This window comes from Diabrotica virgifera, chromosome 3 (assembly GCF_917563875.1).
Source record: "Diabrotica virgifera virgifera chromosome 3, PGI_DIABVI_V3a".
NCBI lineage: Eukaryota > Metazoa > Arthropoda > Insecta > Coleoptera > Chrysomelidae > Diabrotica > Diabrotica virgifera.
The window spans coordinates 257,182,064-257,196,358 of record NC_065445.1 but is presented as its reverse complement, the minus strand read 5'-3'; the positions used below and the strand labels follow the sequence as shown (position 1 = coordinate 257,196,358).

The following is a 14,295-nucleotide window of genomic DNA, read 5'->3' as shown; positions in this document are numbered from 1 at the left end:
TTCAGCAGTATAAATGAGAGAACAAGAGAAGGTAGATAATAAGATACCGCATATTTTAAAAGAGTATAAAGGCATTTTATGAATATACACATATTTGTATAAATAGTATTTATTTTAACTACGTGTGTGGTCTAAAATTCCTTTTGTGTTGCTAAAATCCTATAGCTTATATCCAGTTCTCTTTATTCAACATAAAAGATTTGTGAATTACAAGAAATTCGCATATAAACTCACCAACTGTAAAAACAAAGGATCTGTACATGGTTTCCATGTCTAAAACTATACTGATTCTCCCCCCAACTTAAAGTTTTGTCGATACGGTGTAGGTTCTCCTGTATTTGCTATTTGTGAATCAGTTTACAGGTTCAAACTCGCCAGTTACGATTGTAACTTATGGCTTATGTTTGTCGTTTCTGGCACGAAGAGCTGGAGGCGCTACCTCTGCTACATGCAGGCTGCGACTCAATTAAACATACGTTTGTCTTCGACAAACCCTACAAAATGGAAACAAGACAACATAGGGAGTCACATGTGGCAAGCGCGTAATGTGTGTACCGGGTGTCCCAATAAGAATAGCTCTCGGCCATATCTCAGGAACCGTTTATAGTACAGCTTTGTGAAAAAAATATTTATAACAAAAGTTGCCTCGGGAAAAGCCTGGAAATTATTTTCATAATTGTAGGTCCACCGCTAGAGGGCGTAATTGAATATCAAAAATTAAAAAATCAAAATTTTACAAAATTTACCTAATGAAAGGGCACTGGAAATCCAATCATCGTATTCTTCATAAAATTCTGCGCATATTTGATTTCACAAGTTTTAGGGCCGGTTGTTCGAACGCTAATCAACAATGATCATGATCACTATCAAATATTTAATTACTGTCACCAACTGTCAATGTCAACTTTTGTTGGGTTGCTGAAAACATAATTGATTATAATTATGAGATTAGTTAATCAATTAACATAACAATTATTAATATAATTGATTAAATAATTTCATAATTGTAATCAATAATTATGATTTCAACAACCCAATAAAAGTTGACATTGACAGTTGGTGGCAGTAATTAAATATTTGATAATGATCATTGTTGATTAGCGTTCGAACAACCGGCCCTAAGTCTACCTTGGCAAATAAGAGGTGGGGGTGAGTGGGAACTTTCTTATGAAAAAATGGCTGTAAGTCCGGTTCTGCTAAATCGAATTTTGCATACTGGTCTTGGTGAAAACAGCTCTTTTTCATCAACGCAAGAGTCTTAGTTTCGAAATAACCTAATAAGTAATATGCCAGCTAGTAGGCATTATTTAATTATTTTCGGAAATCTAGTTTTCTTTGGAGAATTTTAAAAACAAGTATGCATTTTTAATCCTGTATTACAAAATTAGACCAAATCAGCAACATAATACCGAAAACCGCATGTCGATACTTAGGAAACGAGATATCTTAAGAAACGTGTAACATTTAAACAACTGTTAATGTCACCGGTAAACGAAGTTAAGGAGAAATAGGGTGCTATGGAAAAAACAAAGAAACATTTTCCAGATGTAAACGTATATAATTAATTCACACAACAATAAGACAAACAACACTATAAACTATAACAAAAAAATAAAAGCAACTACATACTTACTTAGTGACGACCTAAATGTTCAAATTGTTGCCCATCATTTTTGATGCAAGCATTTACTCTTTTAAGAGTAGATTGAACAGCAGTCTAAATTTCTGCTTTAGCAATGCTTTGAATGGCGTTTCGTATTCGCTAGATTCTAGATAATGTTTTCTCGAGTAGTGGGCCTAGCGGCAAAAACAAGGTCTTTAATCCGTCCCCATAAATAAAAGTCTAAAACAGTTAAATCTGTTGCTATTCAATCTACTCTTGAAAAAGTAAATGCTTGCATCAAAAATAATGGGCAACAATTTGGACATTTAGGCAGTCACTAAGACTAAGTAAGTAGTTGTTTTTATTTATTTGTTATATTTTATAGTGTTGTTTGTCTTATTGTAGTTTTAATTAATTATATACGTTTACATGTGGAAAATGTTTATTTGTTTTTTCTATAGCACACTACTTTTCCTTAACCTCGTATACCGGCGACAGTAACAGTTATGTTTAAAATTTACACATTTCTTAAGTATTACGAGATGGAAAAAAGGTATCGACATGCGGTTTTCGGTATTATGTTCCTAATTTGGTCTAATTTTGTAATACAGGATTAAAAATGCATATTGTCCTTTTCATGATCATTTTTCAGTGCGTAACAAATGATAGGAAAAAGGGTAAGTCCGTGATAATACACATTTATGACATTTATTCTAACATGACATTTTAGTTAAATCTGACAGTTGTCACATTTTATTTTCAATTTGGAATAAAAACAAATCAAATGTGTTTCTTGCATTTATAAAATGGTATTTTCTTTGATTTGTATAGTCTTATAAATTATACAGATTATATTTGTAATATTATTATCTAATTAAAAAAAATTATTTTTTTATTATGGCGCCATCTATCGACAACTAGAATAACTAGAAGAAATGTTATAAAAATGTCACCCACGAAATGTAATCACCGACGTGCCTTTTTTTCCGTCACATACAATTTAATGCGTTAGAAAGAAATCGAAAAACTGTGACGCACTGAAAGATGATCATGAGAAATACTGTACTTGTATTTAATATTTTCCAGAGAAAACTAGATTTCTGAAAATAATTAAATAACGCCTCCTAGCTTGCATATTACTTATTAGGCTATTTCTAAAATAAGACACTTACACTGAGGAAGAAGAGTTGTTTTCAACAAGACCAAGTATGCAAAATTCGATTTAGCAGAACCGGACTTACAGCCATTTTTTCATAAGAAGGTTCCCACTCACCCCCACCTCTTATTTGCAAAGGTAGACTTAGACTTGAGAAAACAAATATGCGCAGACTTTTATGAAGAATACGATGATTGAATTTCCAGTGCCCTTTCATTAGGTAAATTTTGTAAAATTTTGATTTTTTAATTTTTGATATTCAATTACGCCCTCTAGCGGTGGACCTACAATGATGAAAATAATTTCCAGGCTTTTCCCGTGGCAACTTTGGTTATAAATATTTTTTTCTCAAAGCTGTACTATAAACGGTTTTTGAGATATGGCCCAGAGCCATTCTTATTGGGACACCCGGTACACCGACGGCTCCAAAATGGAAGCAGGCTCTAGCTCTCCAAGCCGCAAAAGAGATAAACCGAAAAGGTGTAGCCGGTAAAATCATAATAACCTTCACATACATCAGACAAGCGATACTAACCCTGAATAGACCACGTGTCACATCAGCGTTAGTAATGGAGTGTCATGGGTCACTAGCTCAAGCTTTGGATGGTAACAATATCATCCTGAGGTGGGTTAAAAAGTACACAATGGAAATAAAGGCAACCGCATTGCTGACCAACTAGCTACGAATGCAGCAAGCCTACGAATATTAGGGTCTAGTGATATTTTTGGTGATAAACTAGAACAATAGCGAAAATTGCCAAATTTCATTCCCGCATGCAAACCGTGGAAAGGTGGGAAGAAGGGCCAGGATGTAGACTTGTCCAGGTAACACTAAGGAACCTTGGGAAGTCAGCATAAGGAAAGTGCTTGGGAATGACCAGGAAAAACCTTGACAGTTGGTTTTTTAACTGGCCATTGTTAACTAAGCAAACACCTCCACACACTAGGACTAGTAGACACACCTCTATGCAGGAAGTGTGAATGAGACGACGAAACTGTCGAGCATGTCCTATGTGAATGGCCGGAGTTATCGTCAATACGAGGCCTACACCTGCCGACATAAGACATATATGTCCCCTGGTGACTTGTCCACCTTCCTGGAAATGGCAGCATGGACAATGACCTAAGGACGCCAGTTCCCTGGGAGGATGCAAAATGGGTCAATTGTGGCCTAAGTGCTGTGGGACTTGACTGACCCTCCCTACTCTACAAATAGAGATAGTAGGTTGTTTAAAAAGTGATGTTATTTTTTGGTTTACTAACATAATACAGTCGAAAAAATGAAAGAATACCCATGAACGATCATATCAAGCACATATTTTGGATTTGCTGCCTTTTTCTATAAATAACACACGAGAGAGATAGATTATTAAGTGTTGTCTACTAAGCAAAAACGTTATCCAAGACATACGCAGTTACATATTTATAATTGACAGAGTGAGACGACGATACAATTGTTCAACGTAGTTATATTAATTTAGTAGAAAATTTAAACTCACACTTGACTAATTCTGTACTTCTAATGTCATTCTTAGAAAAACATTCAACGTCAGTAGAGATAATGATTGTATAAACTACTATTCGAGTAATCGTGCTGGTCAACTATAATCTGACAGATTCAATTTCTGTCACTTTGACAGTGAAACTGGGTTAGGTTCGGTAGAGTTTATAAATTTTAATAATCAGTCGTATTTACTTGAATAAACTCAGTTCTTTTAAAAGCTATTTTGATATTAAATTGTATTTTTGGTTTGGAAGTATTTATTTAATTAAAATAAGTCAATAAAATTTGTAAGTAATCATATGTCAATATGGTTAACTTGTGTCTATGAGTTTGCCAAACGTGTACATATTACTCTGACTTTTCAATCATAATGTATAAAATTACAGATTAGTATATTTTTACGAATGTACATTTATTTGCAGATAATGTCTGGAAAATGATCTGGATACCAAAATGATCTGAATTCATTAAGTTTACTTTCATTTAAGTCACTTAATGCAACTGACATAAAGGACATTTTTTAAATTCCTGTTACTATTTACGTCCGGCAACTTTAACATGGAGAAATTCATAATACTATTGCTTACTCATTATTTTTGTATTATTAATATATATCAAATAATTAATTACAAATGAAAAGAATAACATCACAAAAAATTTTTGACACATTTACGTAGCGAAAAATCGTACGGTGGGGGTAGTAGTCACATCCGTTTTTTTATAGTATTAACCTAGTTTAGACGTTGTTTTGACTAGAAATTTTTGATTTGATTCGTATGCATATCATCAATGACGCATGGGTATTCTTTCATTTTTCCTACTGTAGCTATTTTAGGGTGATTACTTATGACACAAATAAATTAAATATAATCAATTTAAACAGATCTGCAGTCAATAATCCGTATAGATTTGATCCTCACGCGCATTAATTTACAGTTGGAAGCTTACTAGGCGAATATACATTAAATATCTATTATGATATACACATGCTATATATAGTCAACAGTGACGACTTTACAAAAAATACAAAAATTGAACGCCGCTAATTATTATTTTCATTATATACGTTACTATTGGGATGTACTGGACAGATTTTTTTACAAAATTGGCCTAAATGTGACAATAGACAAAATGCAAATTCAAATTATAATAAATACGTCATAATTTCAGGTACTCGGAGATTAAGTGATGCCTTCCTAATAGCACTAATCCATCTACACATTTGTGGTGTTGTTAAAATTCAGTTTATTCGTTATTAATTGCTAAGAAACCTTAGTTTACATCAATACATCTAAATATATTAAAATAAGATAGTTAAGATATAAGTTCATCAAAAAGTGATGTGGTGGCTCATAATAAAAGGGTTCCAGAAGGTTTATAACCTCCGTACAATTATGGGCAGTTGATAGAAGAAGATACAATAACACAATACTCAATAAGTCACGGATTTGACATATAGATGGCGCAATTAATAGCAAATCTACGCTTTAGAATAATCACTTTTAGAATCATAATTTGAACTCAAGCACTATACAAGTTCTATATAGTTGTATACTATAGTTCGTCTAATTTACTTACCGTTGCACGTCATCCGCGTAATAGCCTGTGACGTCACATGATACCAACACGAAATATTTAGGCGGTAGGTGTGTTCTTTTTTAGAATCATTTTGCCTAGTACACTGGAATTACGGAAACTAGACATATTTTATTATATACGCGTAGAAATAATATTTGAAGATTTCTATTAATGTTTACCTAAAGAAATACACAACAATATTTTTCATTTAATTTGTATAAATGGAAAGCGTTTTTATGAAACAAATTTGCTCGGAACAAACTGTAACTGTAATCGAACGAAGGTGACATTTTAGAATAAATTGGTAACATTTATTTGACAGTTGCGCTGATAACATTTCATATTTGTTTATATTCTTTACTGTGAGTATTTGTTTTATTATATTTACTGTTTTTATTATTTACTTTAACGTAAGATTATAACTTAATTCTTGTTTTCTATTTCTAAAGTTTTTATTTATTTACATTGAATATTAATTTGTTTTGTTATATAATCCATGTTTATAATAATTATGTGATCTATTTGATTTAAAATGGATTCAGGATTTTTTTTATAGTTTGGCAACTATGTCAACTTAGATCTCTGGCGTAGATAATGACGTGCAACGGTAAGTAAATTAGATGGACTGTATGTATACCATACAAAGCATCGCTTCCTAAAGAAAAATATAGTGTTCAATCAAAGCAATTACTTGTTCAATGTTAAGCAGATGTCACATTGTCGCGGAAAGGAAATCAGAAATTTTAAAAAACTTATTTAATAGAGTAACACAATAAATAGAGAGGGTGGTGATGATAATATCCAACCTCCGATTAGGAGATGGCACTTAGAGAAGAAGACGAACACAATACCATATTCGAAATCCCTAAAACCCACCAGGATAACATCATTTGCTTTTAAAATCATGGAAAAAACTGTAGATAACTACATTACAACAGAAATTCTACTATAGAACTCTTTACAATTCCTGTAAAGATACGTACCAAACAGGAAAATCGACAGAAATCTCGTTCGTGCAGTTAATTAATGAAATATATGATACTTTAAACAAAAAAGAAAGAGTGATGTGTGTATGTCTATATATGGAAGAGCACATTGACGAAATTCCAGATGAAAAATCAAAAGAGAACTCAGTGAAAGTTGGGGGTAAACATACAACTGGATGGACAGCTACAAGTGAAGATGGTGCAAGACTCCTCCACATTAACGACTTACCCAGTAGTTACCCACAACTTTTACCCGATTATACTATGAAAAATATCAGTTATTTTTCATTGGAATTTACTCTATGGCTTGGCTACTATTTGTTAATTTCGGTAGAACACCAACTAAAGTTCATACCAAACAGTTCTTTTAGTGCGTCAACGATAAAATGTCGAAATATAGTAACCTAGAATGAGAATTATAATTTTACCCCTTGACCTTGTGAAAGTATGCAAATATCTGTCAACGAATACACAATTTTCTTAGTTCTATATAATATAATAATCACAATATAGAAAATTCGACAAACTATGATGTACTGAAAGAAGGGCTCGGTATGAACATTAGTTATTATTAGACCAGATTAGTCAGCCTCATTTAGATACAACCGAAATTTTAACAATCTCCACAATACAAATTACATCCCAACGACTATAACCTAAGATCCCACACTTTTTACCTTTTGTAATTTTTAACAACGTATTATTTGCTTTATATGTTTTATATAAAACACTACTTAAACAACTTAAGATATTTGGTAGATATAACACCATTACAAAGTTTTTAAGTTGAGAAAATATTTTTGAAATACGGTTGTATACTTTTTCTACAAATAATTTAAATAATAAAACAAGTGAATTTTAGCAAGAGTAGTCCTTTGTGAAATATTCGTAATATAAAATCGGTTTAGTGTTAATTTTAATAAAAATGAATGAATAAAAGTAAATTATTGAATTTTTACAAAACTTGAAGCTTTCTGGATTACCATAGGCGTAACCAGGGGGGTTGGGGTCCCCTTGAGGCCATCAAGTAGTTGTAACCCCCCTTAGGATCATCCTGGTTACACCTCTGTGGATTACGGATTTTTTAAGTAGCTTCAATACATCCAATCCAAAAGATTATTTGGCTGGTTTTTGACCGTCAATTAATTTTAGTTATACTTCTGTTGATTTCTTTTTATTTATATTTAATTTATTAGTTTCCTATTCTTCCTTCTATTGATGAGTTAAGTTTTGTTAAAAAAAAAACAAGCAGCCATCAAAACAGCTAAGACTTTTAGTTTAACAGTGTTTGACACATATTTATACTTTTGTATACTTTTTTTTCAGTGAATTCAACTTAAAAACTGTGAATGAAGCTATGTAGCTAAGGTTAGCTATTCATTTTTTCCACAAATACCGTTGCGTGTCATCAATTCTGTCATCAAACTACCAAATACGTAGTTAAAATTTATTTCAAGTGAATCTGTAAGTGTATGATTGAAATTATTTAGATATTTAGACAGATTTCTAAAATTTTATCATTTAAAATGTAACACAAAAACTTTTTGACTTGTTTCCTCTATAATCTAAAAAATAAAGCACAAAAATAGGCCTTACTATCGATTTTCTGAAAGTAAGATGGATTTAAATGCGGTTTTGGGCTAATCCAATTCAATCATATTGTAATAATCTCTACAATCTCTATCATGAAGAAATAAAAAAACTGCATTTCTGCACCAAAGTAGCCTCCGAAGTACCTGGCACTCGGTAAGGGTCTTATCAACACCGTACTGTCGAGTTTTGTGAAAATTCGTTATATTATTCAAAATCATTACTCGTGAGATTTTCGATGTCGCTGAACATAATAATGCCATCTGCAATAGTCTTCGGAGTACCTCATATCCACTAAGACAGTTCATCACTTAATTATAGATACTATTTGTATAGCAAACAAGTAATGATGACTAACCTCTCAATCAGCTCACTTCTTTTTCCTTATTATAGGCATTCATTACATTTAAGCTACCTTTCTTGAGAGCCCAGTACGAAACAAATGAATTGCGGTTGAGCTTGCGCTCATCACATGATGAAAAGTACTACTCTGTGTTGTCGTGTGCTTTCTATGGTACAGGACAGCATTTCTATGGAATTCCAGTTCTTATCCTCCTTCTTGGTTTAATTTCCTGACCGGGATGAGTGGGTAGAACGAGATCCTACACTAATCTGTCGGGATGGGCTCAGTTGGTTTACAGATGGGTCTAGAATGGACGAACGGGCAGGTGCTGGAGTGTATGGTGGTGGAGTCGGATTTGAGTCCAGCCAGGCTCTCGGCTCTCATGCATCAGTCTTTCAGGCCGAGATCTTTGCGATCCTGGCATGTGCTCAACAGATTACAGACAGGGCTTGCTCAGGCAGGACCATCTCTATATTCTCTGACAGCTAGGCAGCGCCAAGGGCTTTAGAAGCGCCCAAGACCAGCTCTAAGCTGGTTCTTGATGATGATGTTGCTCTGACCAACAGGGTTAGGTTGGTATGGGAACCGGGACACACAGGCGTGGAAGGTAACGAACGGGCTGCCGCCCTGGCAAGACGGGCCTCATCCTCTCTGCCTGTGGGAACCGAACCTGTGATTGGGGTGCTCTTCAGTACTGGTCGGGGTAGTCTCAGGGAGCTTCTTCTGCGGAGGTTCCAGGATTTGTAACGGTTCACACGCTACGAAATTATTTCGTAACGTGTGAACCGTTACAATAAATCTTTTTTGTTACATTGGCGCCCAACGTGCGGCTCGAACCCACGACCCTGAGATTAAGAGTCTCATGCTCTACCGACTGAGCTAGCCGGGCCAGTTGTGGAGGTTTGAGACAGGCTAGGCTCCACATAGTGGGGCCATCCAAAAGTCTTACAGCTCAACTGCTTCTTCTAGATCGTAGAAGATGTTTCCTGGTGGTCAGTATGCTCACCGGCCACTGTAGACTCCGACGGCACCTTCATGTGTTTAGACTGGCGGATGGCTCACTGTGCCGTCTATGTAATGCGGAGGAGGAAACCTCCTCACATGTCTTCTGCGAGTGCCCGGCATTGGCCTATCGGAGTTGGCAGATCCTGGGATCGGCATCTATGCAGCCGAGCCAGGTAAGGGATTTGCCTTTAAAGAGACTTGTGGCTTTATGTGAGGCCATAAAGTTTCTGGGGGATTAGCATGGGAGCCCGGTGCAGCCTGGGCCATAGAAACGCCGAAGACCAGGTTCTTAGGGACCTAGTCTGTCAGATAGGGGTGATACAATGGACCCGCCAGAAGAGGTCTAAGTGTCTGAAGTGCTCACAAATGAGCCCTGTCCCGATGAACCATAACCATAACCTTCTATGCAACAAATCATACACTGTAGCCACCTCTCATCGCTTCGTTTATCACTTCAACTTTCATATATGTATAACGACACGCTTCATTTATTATTATTTTAATTGCTAATTTTAAATATTAACTTTTCTCAAAACGAAAGAATACGTCTCATGTTAAATTCACATGTGTTTTCGTTCCTAAAATACAAAACCAGATTGTATAAAATTATTGGTTTTTTCAGGGAAACACAAATTGCCAGATTGGCCACGCTCTTTATGTCAACTTCTTAAAAACTACAGAAAGGTTCTCAGCTTTTAAAACCCCAGATTTAGTAATTTATCGCCTTTTCTGGCCACATGGTAGAACCGCATACATGATGACATAATAGTGTTGTGGTCTCGGTCAGTATCGACACAGCGGGCAGGCAGCGCAGTCATACCCTCGCCAAAATAACAAACCCTTACGAAGCACGCTTGTTTACCCAAAATAAATAAATATATTACTGTTCGTTGTTTTATACTTACTTTAATTTCATAATTGTTTCCGTAAAATACCCACGGAACATATGATATGCCTATATATATAATCGGTTTAAAACGTCCTCCGACGTCTTCCGATGCCCAATCTCCATGCATCTCTATCTTCCCAAAGGTCTTCTTCTAAACCTCTCTCTCGGATCTCTCTGTCTATTCCTTCTCTCCAGCTCTTTCTGGGTCGGCCTCTTTTTCTCTTTCCATGTGGTGACCAATCTAGAATCTGTTTTGGCAGACGGTGTTCTGGCATTCTCTGCACATGTCCATACCACTTTAGTTGTTGTACTCTTATATCTTCGACAATCGTATGTGTGACTCCCATAATCTCTCGTATACGTTCGTTATTAATTCTTTCGAGTTTTGATTTTCCTGCGGCACGTCTCCAGTAGTCCATCTCCGTGGCTTGTAGTGTTTTTCAGTAATTGTCTTTAACTGCCACACGTCACTTCCATACATTACTATGCTCTTTATAATAGTGTTGTATATTCGATGTTTATTTTTTTTGGATATATGTTGATCCCAAATAATACTATTTAATTGAGATATGGCCCTTCTACCTTGAGTGTTTCGTTTTTTTTATAGCCTGATCTGATTTGCCGTCGCCCGTGATTTCTACTCCTAAATAAGAATATTTATTGTTGTACTTAATGTGTTGTCCGTCGTTTAAAACTAGATTCTGTTCGTTGCCACCGATGTTCATGTACATTGTTTTCTCTATGTTAACTTCTAATCCCCATTTTTTGTACTCTTTGATTAATTTCCGAGTCAAGTATTCTAGATCGTCATATTCGTTGGCAATCACAATTTAATCATCAGCAAAACATAGAGTGTACAGGTTGTTATTATTTAATTGTATACCCATGCCACTGCACTTCCGCTTCCCAAGTTTTAATGCTTGTTCCAGATATATTTTGAAAAGTGTCGGCGATAGGCAGCATCCCTGCTTCAGTCCTTTGTCTACTACAAAACCTATGATATGCCTATACTTTTATATAATGAGCTACTATTATTAACATGACATAATTAATTAAGCAGCTGATCAATGACATGCAACGTATATTGCAGAAAAACAATTAAACATAAAATTTCTTTGAGATCTAATAATTCCAATAATTTCTACCCAGAAGAATATTTCTTCCGGAAATACCTACAGTCATCTTCTTCATTCAATATACCTTTTCGTTAAGCCGATTAACCATATTTAAGTTTACACCTTTATAATAATCAAGGACATAGGCGATCAGTTGTCGGTTTCCACGATGAATAAGGAAGAATATTATACAATATACATATATAAAAAGATACGTTTATAAATAAAAAATAAAAGATATATAGATTCTCTCAATTTTAATGGAATTCTTGATCCCGCACCAAAACAGTTATGTAATTATATTCTCTAATACTGTCTTTAGCGTTTGAAAGATATGAAAAATTATTTGTAATGTTGCTTGAAATCTATTCAAACAAAATTATATACAGGATGGGTATAAGTCAGTTGGCAAATTTGCAAAAAATAATTATGTACTTACAGTAAGTGTTCACCATTCATCTCAATACACTTCAAATATCATTTTTTGATGATATCTAATACGAGTGTTATCCAATGTTTAAGATCCTCGACGTTTTCGATCTTCGCGCAAAAACTCTGTTCTTAAGCATGCCTCAGATTGAGAAATTCATAGATGTAATAACTGGTGACCTTGGAAGCCACTTCACGTCTACCGATTCATCCAGGAAAATGCATAATCTAGCTTCGTAATTGCAATCCTGCAGTTTCGAAGTCGACTAGCATACTTACTTATGCGCAGCAGAACATGTTGCTAGGTAATACTCGCTGTACTCAGGAGAGAGTCGCGCGGAATTGGCTCGTGCGTTGTATTCGAGGATGCCAGCTGACTTATGCCCTCTTCTGTGCAAGTATGAAAGTTCAAGAAATTAACATATAACAGACATATCTTATACAAAGGTATTTGTTGCTCTTTCAAATAATAATGGCCAGTATTACGAGACACTTAAAAATTAGACAGTACATCAGATTTTAAAAGGTTTACGCTAATTATCACATTTTTTATTTCAGACAAATGGCATTTACGATGAATTTTGCTAAATTTTTACGCAATTTGTAGAATGTATTTACATAATCTTCAAGATTATTTTTTTATCACAGTACTATAAAAATAAATTTGAATAAACCATTTTTCTTTAAAATGAAGGCTTTTTACTCAATACTGACTAACTGATGAAACACTTTTAGGGATAGTAAATAATATTAAAATGCCGCGAGAAAATAGCTGCAGAACAATACCAAATAAAGCAATAATCTTCATTGTTTTCTTCGGTATGATATAGCTCAACATGATATACCTCAACAGCGAAATTTTAAAATAGCTACCTGATATATGCTGATGATACAGCTATACTGGCAGAAGGTAAAAATGATAGAGAAAGTAGAGGAAAACTTCAACAATTAGGCAACAAGATAAACCAAAATAAACAAGAAAACAAATAAGTTACTGTTTATTTTATCTATTTGAAAAATGAGGACAGTAATAAACAATAAATGTCACAACTCGGCTAAGTACCCGGGCATGAACTTGGGATGTTCGTTTTAATTAAAGGAGCACATTAAATAGAAAATGAAAGAACTTAATCTCAAATTTAAAAAATGTATTGGCTCCTTGGCCGGAAATTTGAACTGTACACAATAAGTCACCAATCAACTAGATCTCTTTAAGATTGCGCCCTAACAGCGGTTAATTCAAATAATTGCAAAACGATTGTTTCTAAAGTGTTTAGGATTCTGCAGTTTCTTGACGATTCGTCAATTTACAGAAGGCTTAACCATTTGAATGCTGATGACGACTAAATACGTCATACCGTTATTTCTGTCAGGTGCGCATGACGGCTTCAGGCGCAGACACAACATTAGTTTAGACGTTTAGAGGATGGTATTTGTTTGACTTTTACTAAAACAAGTTTTCAGCAGTAGTGTTAGTGAAAATTTAATGTAGAAAAATGTTATGCCAAATTGTGAAGCTCTTACTTAGAAATAATTAAGACATACCAATGCGGATTTCTTAAATAAATTCCTAGCTGTATAGTTAGTTGGCCCATTCAGTTTGGGAATATTGTGACATAATTATTGTCGCAAACATACAATACAAAAATTTCTACCACAACTTACTAATACTAAAATAAACTTACTGCTAAAGAATTTTTCATTGAAAAAATAAGAATTTCAGTTGTAAATATTAGTATAGACTATAAAATTTTGAAAATAAATGTATATACATACTCTTGTTTTATTGTTTTAATTGATGCAGTTTTATATTGTTAAAAACCTTCTTGATTATTTTTTTTACTTTTAAGTTATAGTTAATAATGGCTATGAGCATATGTGCTTGGTTATATAGAAACTGCCAGGAATAGAAAAACTGGAAATATTAAATGCTATTATTTAAAGCAACGAAAATTAATTAATATGCCAAAACCATTTACGACAATAATGCAATATGCCCTGATCTATGCCACAGAAATAACATAACAAGCGAAGATAAAATCAGAATTGTTAGAACAACATAATTCAATGACAATTTCAACGACCATTTTAGGCAAT

At 34.3% G+C, this 14,295-nt stretch overlaps 1 protein-coding gene and 1 non-coding gene across 2 annotated transcripts in view; both read right to left on the bottom strand.

Annotated features, from left to right (window-relative positions):
* The window catches only part of LOC126882405 (mRNA (2'-O-methyladenosine-N(6)-)-methyltransferase), a 77,381-nt gene that overhangs the window by 25,949 nt on the left and 37,137 nt on the right, over positions 1 to 14,295 (bottom strand). The window lies entirely within an intron of this gene.
* Positions 9,577 to 9,649, bottom strand: Trnak-cuu (transfer RNA lysine (anticodon CUU)). Its single transcript has one exon. It is a non-coding gene; the product is annotated as a tRNA-Lys (tRNA).